Below are 12,071 nucleotides of genomic sequence, written 5' to 3'. Positions count from 1 at the left end.
GTGTCTTAGGGAACAAGACACCCCCCTGCAAGGGTGTCTAAGGGAACAAGACGCCCTCCTGCAAGGGTGTCTAAGGGAACAAGATGTCCTCCTGCAAGGTTGTGTTCGGGAACAAGACGGCCTCCTGCAAGGGTGTCTAAGGGAACAAGACGGCGTCGTGCAAGGGTGTCTTAGGGAACAAGACACCCTTCCGCAAGGGTGACTAAGGGAACAAGACGCACTCCTGCAAGGGTGTCCAAGGGAACAAGACACCCTTCTGCAAGGGAGTCTAAGGGAACAAGATGCCCTCCTGCAATTGTGTCTTAGGGAACAAGACACCCTCCCGCAAGGGTGTCTAAGAGAATAAGACACCCTCCTGCAAGGGTGTCTAAGGGATCAAGATGCCCTCCTGCAAGGGTGTCTTAGGGAACAAGACACCCTACTTCTAGGTTGTCTTAGGGAACTAGACACCCTCCTGCAAGGGTGTCCAAGGGAAGAAGATGTCCTCTGGCAAGGGTGTCTAAGGGAACAGGATGCCCTCCTGCAAGGGTGTCTGAGGGAACAAGATGCCCTCCTGCAAGGGTGCCTAAGGGAACAAGACGCACTACTGCAATGGTGTCTAAGAGGACAAGATGCCCTCCTGCACTGGTGTGTAAGGGAACAAGACGCACTACTGCAAGGGTGTCTAAGAGGATAGGAGGCCTTCCTGCAAGGGTGTCTAAGAGAACAAGATGCCCTATGCAAGATGCCCTACTTCAAGGGTGTCTAAGGGAACAAGACACACTCCTGCAAGTGTGTCTAAGGGAATAAGATGCCCTCCTGCAAGGATGTCTAAGGAACACATTGCCCTCCTGCAAGGGTGTCTAAGGGGACAAGATGCAGTCCTGCAAGGGTGTCTTAGGGAACAAGATGCCCTCCTGCAAGGGTGTCTAAGGGAACACGATGCCTTCCTGTAAGATTGTGTTAGGGAACAAGACGCCCACCTGCAAGGGTGTCTAAGGGAACAAGATGCCCTCCTGCAAAGGTGTCTAAGGGAACAAGATGCCCTCCTGCAAGGGTGTCTAAGGGAACAAGATGCCCTCCTTCAAGTGCGCCTAAGGGAACAAGATGCACTACTGCAAGGGTGTCTAAGAGTACAAGATGTCCTCCTGCAAGGGTGTATTCGGGAACAAGGCGGCCTCCTGCAAGGGTGTCTAAGGGAACAAGACGGCCTCGTGCAAGGGTGTCTTAGAGAACAAGACACCCTTCCGCAAGGGTGTCTAAGGGAACAAGACGCACTCCTTCAAGGGTGTCCAAGGGAACAAGACACCCTTCTGCAAGGGAGTCTAAGGGAACAAGATGCCCTCCTGCAATTGTGTCTTAGGGAATAAGACACCCTCCAGCAAGGGTGTCTAAGGGATCAGGATGCCCTCCTGCAAGGGTGTCTTAGGGAACAAGACACCCTACTTCTAGGTTGTTTTAGGGAACTAGACACCCTCCTGCAAGGGTGTCCAAGGGAAGAAGATGTCCTCTGGCAAAGGTGTCTGAGGGAACAAGATGCCCTCCTGCAAGGGTGCCTAAGGGAACAAGACGCACTACTGCAATGGTGTCTAAGAGGACAAGATGCCCTCCTGCAAGGCTGTCTAAGGGAACAAGACGCACTACTGCAAGGGTGTCTAAGAGGATAGGAGGCCTTCCTGCAAGGGTGTCTAAGAGAACAAGATGCCCTCTGCAAGATGCCCTCCTTCAAGGGTGTCTAAGGGAACAAGACACACTCCTGCAAGTGTGTCTAAGGGAATAAGATGCCCTCCTGCAAGGATGTCTAAGGGAACAAGTTGCCCTCCTGCAAGGGTGTCTAAGGGGACAAGATGCAGTCCTGCAAGGGTGTCTTAGGGAACAAGATGCCCTCCTGCAAGGGTGTCTAAGGGAACAAGATGCCCTCCTGCAAAGGTGTCTAAGGGAACAAGATGCCCTCCTGCAAGGGTGTCGAAGGGAACAAGAGGCCCTCTGCAACGGTGTCTAAGGGACTAAAACGCCCTCCTGCAAGGTTGTCTTAGGGAACAAGACACCCTCCTGCAAGGGTGTATAAGAGAACAAGATGCCCTCCTGCAAGGGTGTCAAAGGGAACAAGTTGTAGGCCTGCAAGTGTGTCTAAGGGAACAGGACGTCCTCCTGCAAGAGTATCTTACGGAACAAGATGCCCTCCTTCAAGGGTGTCTAAAGGAACAAGATGACTTCCTGCAAGGGTGTTTAAGGGAACAGAACGTCCTCCTGCAAGGGTATCTTACGGAACAAGATGCCCTCCTGCAAGGGTGTCTAAGGGAACAAGATACTCTTCGGCAAGAGTGTCTAAGTGAACAAGAGGAGTGTCTAAGTGAACAAGAGGCCCTCCTGCAAGGGTGTCTAAGGGAACAAGATGCCCTCCTGCAAGGGTGTCTAAGGGAACAAGACACCCTCTGCAAGGGTGTCTAAGGAAACAAGAGGCCCTCCTGCAAGGTTGTCTAAGGGAACAAGATGTCCGCCTGCAAGTGTGTCTAAGAGAACAAGACGCCCTCCTGCAAGTGTGTCCAAGGGAACAAGATACCCTCCTGCAAGAGTGTCTAAGGCAACAAGATGCCCTCCTGCAAGGGTGTCTAAGGGAACAAGATGCCTTCCTGCAAGGGTGTCTTAGAGAACAAGATGCCCTCCTTCAAAGGTGTCTAAGGGAACAAGATGCCCTCCTGCAAGGTTGTCTTCGGGAACAAGACGCCCTCCTGCAAGGGTGTCTTAGGGAACAAGACACCCCCCTGCAAGGGTGTCTAAGGGAACAAGACGCCCTCCTGCAAAGGTGTCTAAGAGAACAAGATGTCCTCCTGCAAGGGTGTTTCGGGAACAAGAAGGCCTCCTGCAAGGGTGTCTAAGGGAACAAGATGGCCTCCTGCAAGGGTCTCTTAGGGAACAAGACACCCTTCCGCAAGGGTATCTAAGGGAACAAGACGTACTCCTGCAAGGGTGTCCAAGGGAACAAGACACCCTTCTGCAAAGGTGTCTAAGGGAAAAAAAACACCCTCCTGCAAGGCTGTCTAAGGGAACAAGATGCCCTCCTGCAAGGGTATCTAAGGGAACAAGATTCCCTCCTGCAAGGGTATCTAAGGGAACACGATTCCCTCCTGCAAGGGTGTCTAAGGGAACAAGATGCCCTCCTTCAAATGCGCCTAAGGGAACAAGACGCACTACTGCAAGGGTGTCTAAGAGGACAAGATGTCCTCCTGCAAGGGTGTATTCGGGAACAAGACGGCCTCCTGCAAGGGTGTCTAAGGGAACAAGACGGTCTCTTGCAAGGGTGTCTTAGGGAAAAAGACACCCTTCCGCAAGGGTGTCTAAGGAACAAGACGCATTCCTGCAAGGGTGTCCAAGGGAACAAGAGACCCTTCTGCAAGGGAGTCTAAGGGAACAAGATGCCCTCCTGAAATTGTGTCTTAAGGAACAAGACACCCTCCCGCAAGGGTGTCTAAGAAAATAAGACACCCTCCTGCAAGGGTGTCCAAGGGAACAAGACACCCTTCTGCAAAGGTGTCTAAGGGAAAAAAACACCCTCCTGCAAGGCTGTCTTAGGGAACAAGACGCCCTCCTGCAAGGGTGTCTTAGGGAACAAGACACCCCCTGCAAAGGTGTCTAAGGGAACAAGACGCCCTCCTGCAAGGGTGTCTAAGGGAACAAGATGTCCTCCTGCAAGGGTGTATTCGGGAACAAGATGTCCTCCTGCAAGTGTGTCTAAGGGAACAAGACACCCTACGGCAAGTGTGTCCAAGGGAACAAGATGTCCTCCTGCAAGGGTGTCTAAGGGAACAAGATGCCCTCCTTCAAGTGCGCCTAAGGGAACAAGACGCACTACTGCAAGGGTGTCTAAGAGTACAAGATGCCCTCCTGCAAGGGTGTCTAAGGGAACAAGACGCCCTCCTGCAAGGGTGTCTAAGGGAACAAGACGCACTACTGCAAGGGTGTCTAAGAGGACAAGATTCCATCCTGCAAGGGCGTGTAAAGGAACAAGATGCCCTCCTGCAAGGCTGTCTAAGGGAATAAGACAACCTCCTCCTGCAAGGGTGTCTAAGGGAACAAGACACCCTCTTGCAAGGGTGTCTATGGGTACAAGATGCCCTCCTGCAAGTGTGTCTAAGGGAACAAGATGCCCTCCCACAAGAGTGTCTAAGGGAACAATATTCCCTCCTGCAAGGGTGTCTAAGGGAACAAGACACCCTCCTGCACGGATGTCTAAGGGAACCAGATGTCCTCCTGCAAGGGTGTCTAAGTGAACAAGATGCCTGCAGCAGGGGTGTCTAAGGGAACAAGAATCCCTCCTGCAAGTGTGTCTAAGGCAACAAGACACACTACTGCAAGGGTGTCTTAAGGAACAAGATGCACTACTGCAAGGGTGTCTAAAGGAACAAGACGCACTCCTGAAAGGATGTATAAGGGAACAAGATGCCCTCCTGCAAGGATGCCTAAGGGAACAAGATGCCCTCATGCAAGGGTGTCTTAGGGAACAATATGTCCTCCTGCAAGGGTGTCTAAGAGAACAAGATGCCCTCCTGCAAGGGTGTCTAAGGGAACAAGACACTCTCCTGCAAGGGTACCTTAGGGAACAAGATGCCGTCCTGCAAGGGTGTCTAAGGGAACAAGATGCCCTCCTGCAAGGGTGTCTAACAGAAGAAGAAACCCTTCTGCAAGGTTGTCTTAGGGAACAAGACGCTCTCCTGCAAGGGTATCTAAGGGATCAAGACGCCCTCGTGCAAGGGTGTCTAAGGGAACAAGATGCCTTCCTGCAAGGGTGTCTTAGAGAACAAGACGCCCTCCTTCAAAGGTGTCTAAGGGAACAAGATGCCCTCCTGCAAGGTTGTCTTCGGGAACAAGACGCCCTCCTGCAAGGGTGTCTTAGGGAACAAGACACCCCCCTGCAAGGGTGTCTAAGGGAACAAGACGCCCTCCTGCAAGGGTGTCTAAGGAAACAAGATGCCCTCCTGCAAGGTTGTCTAAGGAAACAAGATGTCCTCCTGCAAGTGTGTCTAAGAGAACAAGACGCCCTCCTGCAAGCGTGTCCAAGGGAACAAGATACCCTCCTGCAAGGGTGTCTAAGGCAACAAGATGCCCTCCTGCAAGGGTGTCTAAGGGAACAAGATGCCTTCCTGCAAGGGTGTCTAAGGGAACAAGACACCCTCCTGCAAGGGTGTCTAAGGAAACAAGATGCCCTCCTGCAAGGTTGTCTAAGGGAACAAGATGTCCTCCTGCAAGTGTGTCTAAGAGAACAAGACGCCCTCCTGCAAGTGTGTCCAAGGGAACAAGATACCCTCCTGCAAGGGTGTCTAAGGCAACCAGATGCCCTCCTGCAAGGGTGTCTAAGGGAACAAGATGCCTTCCTGCAAGGGTGTCTTAGAGAACAAGACGCCCTCCTTCAAAGGTATCTAAGGGAACAAGATGCCCTCCTGCAAGGTTGTCTTCGGGAACAAGACGCCCTCCTGCAAGTGTGTCTTAGGGAACAAGACACCCCCCTGCAAGGGTGTCTAAGGGAACAAGACGCCCTCCTGCAAGGGTGTCTAAGGGAACAAGATGTCCTCCTGCAAGGGTGTTTCGGGAACAAGAAGGCCTCCTGCAAGGGTGTCTAAGGGAACAAGATGGCCTCCTGCAAGGGTCTCTTAGGGAACAAGACACCCTTCCGCAAGGGTGTCTAAGGGAACAAGAACTCCTGCAAGGGTGTCCAAGGGAACAAGACACCCTTCTGCAAAGGTGTCTAAGGGAAAAAAACCACCCTCCTGCAAGGCTGTCTAAGGGAACAAGATGCCCTCCTGCAAGGGTATCTAAGGGAACAAGATGCCCTCCTGTAAGGGTATCTAAGGGAACAAGATGCCCTCCTGCAAGGGTGTCTAAGGGAACAAGATGCCCTCCTTCAAGTGCGCCTAAGGGAACAAGACGCACTACTGCAAGGGTGTCTAAGAGGACAAGATGTCCTCCTGCAAGGGTGTATTCGGGAACAAGACGGCCTCCTGCAAGGGTGTCTAAGGGAACAAGACGGCCTCTTGCAAGGGTGTCTTAGGGAACAAGACACCCTTCCGCAAGGGTGTCTAAGGAACAAGACGCACTCCTGCAAGGGTGTCCAAGGGAACAAGACACCCTTCTGCAAGGGAGTCTAAGGGAACAATATGCCCTCCTGCAATTGTGTCTTAGGGAACAAGACACCCTCCCGCAAGGGTGTCTAAGAAAATAAGACACCCTCCTGCAAGGGTGTCCAAGGGAACAAGACACCCTTCTGCAAAGGTGTCTAAGGGAAAAAAAACACCCTCCTGCAAGGCTGTCTTAGGGAACAAGACGCCCTCCTGCAAGGGTGTCTTAGGGAACAAGACACCCCCCTGCAAGTGTGTCTAAGGGAACAAGACGCCCTCCTGCAAGGGTGTCTAAAGGAAAAAAAGATGTCCTCCTGCAAGGGTGTATTCGGGAACAAGATGTCCTCCTGCAAGTGTGTCTAAGGGAACAAGACACCCTACTGCAAGTGTGTCCAAGGGAACAAGATGTCCTCCTGCACGGATGTCTAAGGGAACAAGATGCCCTCCTTCAAGTGCGCCTAAGGGAACAAGACGCACTACTGCAAGGGTGTCTAAGAGTACAAGATGCCCTCCTGCAAGGGTGTCTAAGGGAACAGGACGCCCTCCTGCTAGGGTGTCTAAGGGAACAAGACGCACTACTGCAAGGGTGTCTAAGAGGACAAGATTCCATCCTGCAAGGGCGTGTAAAGGAACAAGATGCCCTCCTGCAAGGCTGTCTAAGGGAATAAGACAACCTCCTCCTGCAAGGGTGTCTAAGGGAACAAGAGGTGTCTATGGGTACAAGATGCCCTCCTGCAAGTGTGTCTAAGGGAACAAGATGCCCTCCCACAAGAGTGTCTAAGGGAACAATATTCCCTCCTGCAAGGGTGTCTAAGGGAACAAGACACCCTCCTGCACGGATGTCTAAGGGAACCAGATGTCCTCCTGCAAGGGTGTCTAAGTGAACAAGATGCCTGCAGCAGGGATGTCTAAGGGAACAAGAATCCCTCCTGCAAGTGTGTCTAAGGCAACAAGACACACTACTGCAAGGGTGTCTTAAGGAACACGATGCACTACTGCAAGGGTGTCTAAAGGAACAAGACACACTCCTGAAAGGATGTCTAAGGGAACAAGATGCCCTCCTGCAAGGATGCCTAAGGGAACAAGATGCCCTCCTGCAAGGTTGTCTTAGGGAACAAGATGTCCTCCTGCAAGGGTGTCTAAGAGAACAAGATGCCCTCCTGCAAGGGTGTCTAAGGGAACAAGACACTCTCCTGCAAGGGTACCTTAGGGAACAAGATGCCGTCCTGCAAGGGTGTCTAAGGGAACAAGATGCCCTCCTGCAAGGGTGTCTAACAGAAGAAGACACCCTTCTGCAAGATTGTCTTAGGGAACAAGATGCTCTCCTGCAAGGGTATCTAAGGGATCAAGACGCCCTCGTGAAAGGGTATCTTAGGGAACCAGATGCCCACCTGCAACGGTGTCTAAGGGAACAAGATGCCCTCCTGCAAGGGTGTCTAAGGGAACAAGACGCCCTCATGCAAGGGTGTCTAAGGGAACAGCACGTCCTCCTGCAAGGGTATCTTAGGGAACAAGATGCCCTCCTGCAAGCGTGTCTAAGGGAACAAGATTCCCTCCTGCAAGGTTGTCTTACGGAACAAGACGCCCTCCTGCAAGGTTGTCTAAGGGAACGAGATGCCCTCCGCAAGGTTGTCTAAGGGAACAAGACGCCCTCCTGCAAGGTTGTCTTAGGGAACAAGACGCCCTCCTGCAAGGGTGTCTTAGGGAACAAGACACCCCCCTGCAAGGGTGTCTAAGGGAACAAGACGCCCTCCTGCAAGGGTGTCTAAGGGAACAAGATGTCCTCCTGCAAGGTTGTGTTCGGGAAGAAGACGGCCTCCTGCAAGGGTGTCTAAGGGAACAAGACGGCGTCGTGCAAGGGTGTCTTAGGGAACAAGACACCCTTCCGCAAGGGTGACTAAGGGAACAAGACGCACTCCTGCAAGGGTGTCCAAGGGAACAAGACACCCTTCTGCAAGGGAGTCTAAGGGAACAAGATGCCCTCCTGCAATTGTGTCTTAGGGAACAAGACACCCTCCCGCAAGGGTGTCTAAGAGAATAAGACACCCCCTGCAAGGGTGTCTAAGGGATCAAGATGCCCTCCTGCAAGGGTGTCTTAGGGAACAAGACACCCTACTTCTAGGTTGTCTTAGGGAACTAGACACCCTCCTGCAAGGGTGTCCAAGGGAAGAAGATGTCCTCTGGCAAGGGTGTGTAAGGGAACAGGATGTCCTCCTGCAAGGGTGCCTAAGGGAACAAGACGCACTACTGCAATGGTGTCTAAGAGGACAAGTTGCCCTCCTGCAAGGGTGTCTAAGGGAACATGACACACTATTGCAAGAGTGTCTAAGAGGACAAGAGGCCCTCCTGCAAGTGTGTCTAAGAGAACAAGATGCCCTCTGCAAGATGCCCTCCTTCAAGGGTGTCTAAGGGAACAAGACACACTCCAGCAAGGGTGTCTAAGGGAACAAGATGCCCTCCTGCAAGGATGTCTAAGGGAACAAGATGCCCTCCTGCAAGGGTGTCTAAGGGGACAAGATGCAGTCCTGTAAGGGTGTCTTAGGGAACAAGATGCCCTCCTGCAAGGGTGTCAAAGGGAACAAGTTGCAGTCCTGCAAGGGTGTCCAAGGGAACAGGACGTCCTCCTGCAAGGGTATCTTATGGAACAAGATGCCCTCCTTCAAGGGTGTCTAAGGGAACAAGATGACTTCCTGCCAGGGTGTCTAAGGGCATAGGACGTCCTCCGGCAAGGGTATCTTACGGAACAAGATGCCCTCCTGCAAGGTTGTCTAAGGGAACATGATGCCCTCCTGCAAGGGTATCTAAGTGAACAAGATGCCCTCCTGCAAGGGTGTCTAAGGGACCAAGATACCCTTCGGCAAGAGTGTCTAAGTGAACAAGATGCCCTCCGGCAAGGGTGTCTAAGGGAACAAGATGCCCTCCTGCAAGGGTGTCTAAGGGAACAAGATGGCCTCCTGCAAGGGTCTCTTAGGGAACAAGACACCCTTCCGCAAGGGTGTCTAAGGGAACAAGAACTCCTGCAAGGGTGTCCAAGGGAACAAGACACCCTTCTGCAAAGGTGTCTAAGGGAAAAAACACCCTCCTGCAAGGCTGTCTAAGGGAACAAGATGCCCTCCTGCAAGGGTATCTAAGGGAACAAGATGCCCTCCTGTAAGGGTATCTAAGGGAACAAGATGCCCTCCTGCAAGGGTGTCTAAGGGAACAAGATGCCCTCCTTCAAGTGCGCCTAAGGGAACAAGACGCACTACTGCAAGGGTGTCTAAGAGGACAAGATGTCCTCCTGCAAGGGTGTATTCGGGAACAAGACGGCCTCCTGCAAGGGTGTCTAAGGGAACAAGACGGCCTCTTGCAAGGGTGTCTTAGGGAACAAGACACCCTTCCGCAAGGGTGTCTAAGGAACAAGACGCACTCCTGCAAGGGTGTCCAAGGGAACAAGACACCCTTCTGCAAGGGAGTCTAAGGGAACAATATGCCCTCCTGCAATTGTGTCTATGGGAACAAGACACCCTCCCGCAAGGGTGTCTAAGAAAATAAGACACCCTCCTGCAAGGGTGTCCAAGGGAACAAGACACCCTTCTGCAAAGGTGTCTAAGGGAAAAAAAACACCCTCCTGCAAGGCTGTCTTAGAGAACAAGACGCCCTCCTGCAAGGGTGTCTTAGGGAACAAGACACCCCCCTGCAAGGGTGTCTAAGGGAACAAGACGCCCTCCTGCAAGGGTGTCTAAAGGAAAAAAAGATGTCCTCCTGCAAGGGTGTATTCGGGAACAAGATGTCCTCCTGCAAGTGTGTCTAAGGGAACAAGACACCCTACTGCAAGTGTGTCCAAGGGAACAAGATGTCCTCCTGCAAGGGTGTCTGAGGGAACAAGATGCCCTCCTTCAAGTGCGCCTAAGGGAACAAGACGCACTACTGCAAGGGTGTCTAAGAGTACAAGATGCCCTCCTGCAAGGGTGTCTAAGGGAACAGGACGCCCTCCTGCTAGGGTGTCTAAGGGAACAAGACACACTACTGCAAGGGTGTCTAAGAGGACAAGATTCCATCCTGCAAGGGCGTGTAAAGGAACAAGATGCCCTCCTGCAAGGCTGTCTAAGGGAATAAGACAACCTCCTCCTGCAAGGGTGTCTAGGGGGACAAGAGGTGTCTATGGGTACAAGATGCCCTCCTGCAAGTGTGTCTAAGGGAACAAGATACCCTCCCACAAGAGTGTCTAAGGGAACAATATTCCCTCCTGCAAGGGTGTCTAAGGGAACAAGACACCCTCCTGCACGGATGTCTAGGGGAACCAGATGTCCTCCTGCAAGGGTGTCTAAGTGAACAAGATGCCTGCAGCAGGGATGTCTAAGGGAACAAGAATCCCTCCTGCAAGTGTGTCTAAGGCAACAAGACACACTACTGCAAGGGTGTCTTAAGGAACACGATGCACTACTGCAAGGGTGTCTAAAGGAACAAGACGCACTCCTGAAAGGATGTCTAAGGGAACAAGATGCCCTCCTGCAAGGATGCCTAAGGGAACAAGATGCCCTCCTGCAAGGTTGTCTTAGGGAACAAGATGTCCTCCTGCAAGGGTGTCTAAGGGAACAAGACACTCTCCTGCAAGGGTACCTTAGGGAACAAGATGCCGTCCTGCAAGGGTGTCTAAGGGAACAAGATGCCCTCCTGCAAGGGTGTCTAAGGGAACAAGACACCCTCCTGCACGGATGTCTAAGGGAACCAGATGTCCTCCTGCAAGGGTGTCTAAGTGAACAAGATGCCTGCAGCAGGGATGTCTAAGGGAACAAGAATCCCTCCTGCAAGTGTGTCTAAGGCAACAAGACACACTACTGCAAGGGTGTCTTAAGGAACACGATGCACTACTGCAAGGGTGTCTAAAGGAACAAGACGCACTCCTGAAAGGATGTCTAAGGGAACAAGATGCCCTCCTGCAAGGATGCCTAAGGGAACAAGATGCCCTCCTGCAAGGTTGTCTTAGGGAACAAGATGTCCTCCTGCAAGGGTGTCTAAGAGAACAAGATGCCCTCCTGCAAGGGTGTCTAAGGGAACAAGACACTCTCCTGCAAGGGTACCTTAGGGAACAAGATGCCGTCCTGCAAGGGTGTCTAAGGGAACAAGATGCCCTCCTGCAAGGGTGTCTAACAGAAGAAGACACCCTTCTGCAAGATTGTCTTAGGGAACAAGATGCTCTCCTGCAAGGGTATCTAAGGGATCAAGACGCCCTCGTGAAAGGGTATCTTAGGGAACCAGATGCCCACCTGCAACGGTGTCTAAGGGAACAAGATGCCCTCCTGCAAGGGTGTCTAAGGGAACAAGACGCCCTCATGCAAGGGTGTCTAAGGGAACAGCACGTCCTCCTGCAAGGGTATCTTAGGGAACAAGATGCCCTCCTGCAAGCGTGTCTAAGGGAACAAGATTCCCTCCTGCAAGGTTGTCTTACGGAACAAGACGCCCTCCTGCAAGGTTGTCTAAGGGAACGAGATGCCCTCCGCAAGGTTGTCTAAGGGAACAAGACGCCCTCCTGCAAGGTTGTCTTAGGGAACAAGACGCCCTCCTGCAAGGGTGTCTTAGGGAACAAGACACCCCCCTGCAAGGGTGTCTAAGGGAACAAGACGCCCTCCTGCAAGGGTGTCTAAGGGAACAAGATGTCCTCCTGCAAGGTTGTGTTCGGGAACAAGACGGCCTCCTGCAAGGGTGTCTAAGGGAACAAGACGGCGTCATGCAAGGGTGTCTTAGGGAACAAGACACCCTTCCGCAAGGGTGACTAAGGGAACAAGACGCACTCCTGCAAGGGTGTCCAAGGGAACAAGACACCCTTCTGCAAGGGAGTCTAAGGGAACAAGATGCCCTCCTGCAATTGTGTCTTAGGGAACAAGACACCCTCCCGCAAGGGTGTCTAAGAGAATAAGACACCCTCCTGCAAGGGTGTCTAAGGGATCAAGATGCCCTCCTGCAAGGGTGTCTTAGGGAACAAGACACCCTACTTCT

This window comes from Lissotriton helveticus, chromosome 4_1, assembly GCF_964261635.1.
Source record: "Lissotriton helveticus chromosome 4_1, aLisHel1.1, whole genome shotgun sequence".
Lineage (NCBI taxonomy): Eukaryota > Metazoa > Chordata > Amphibia > Caudata > Salamandridae > Lissotriton > Lissotriton helveticus.
This window is presented reverse-complemented; position numbering follows the sequence as displayed.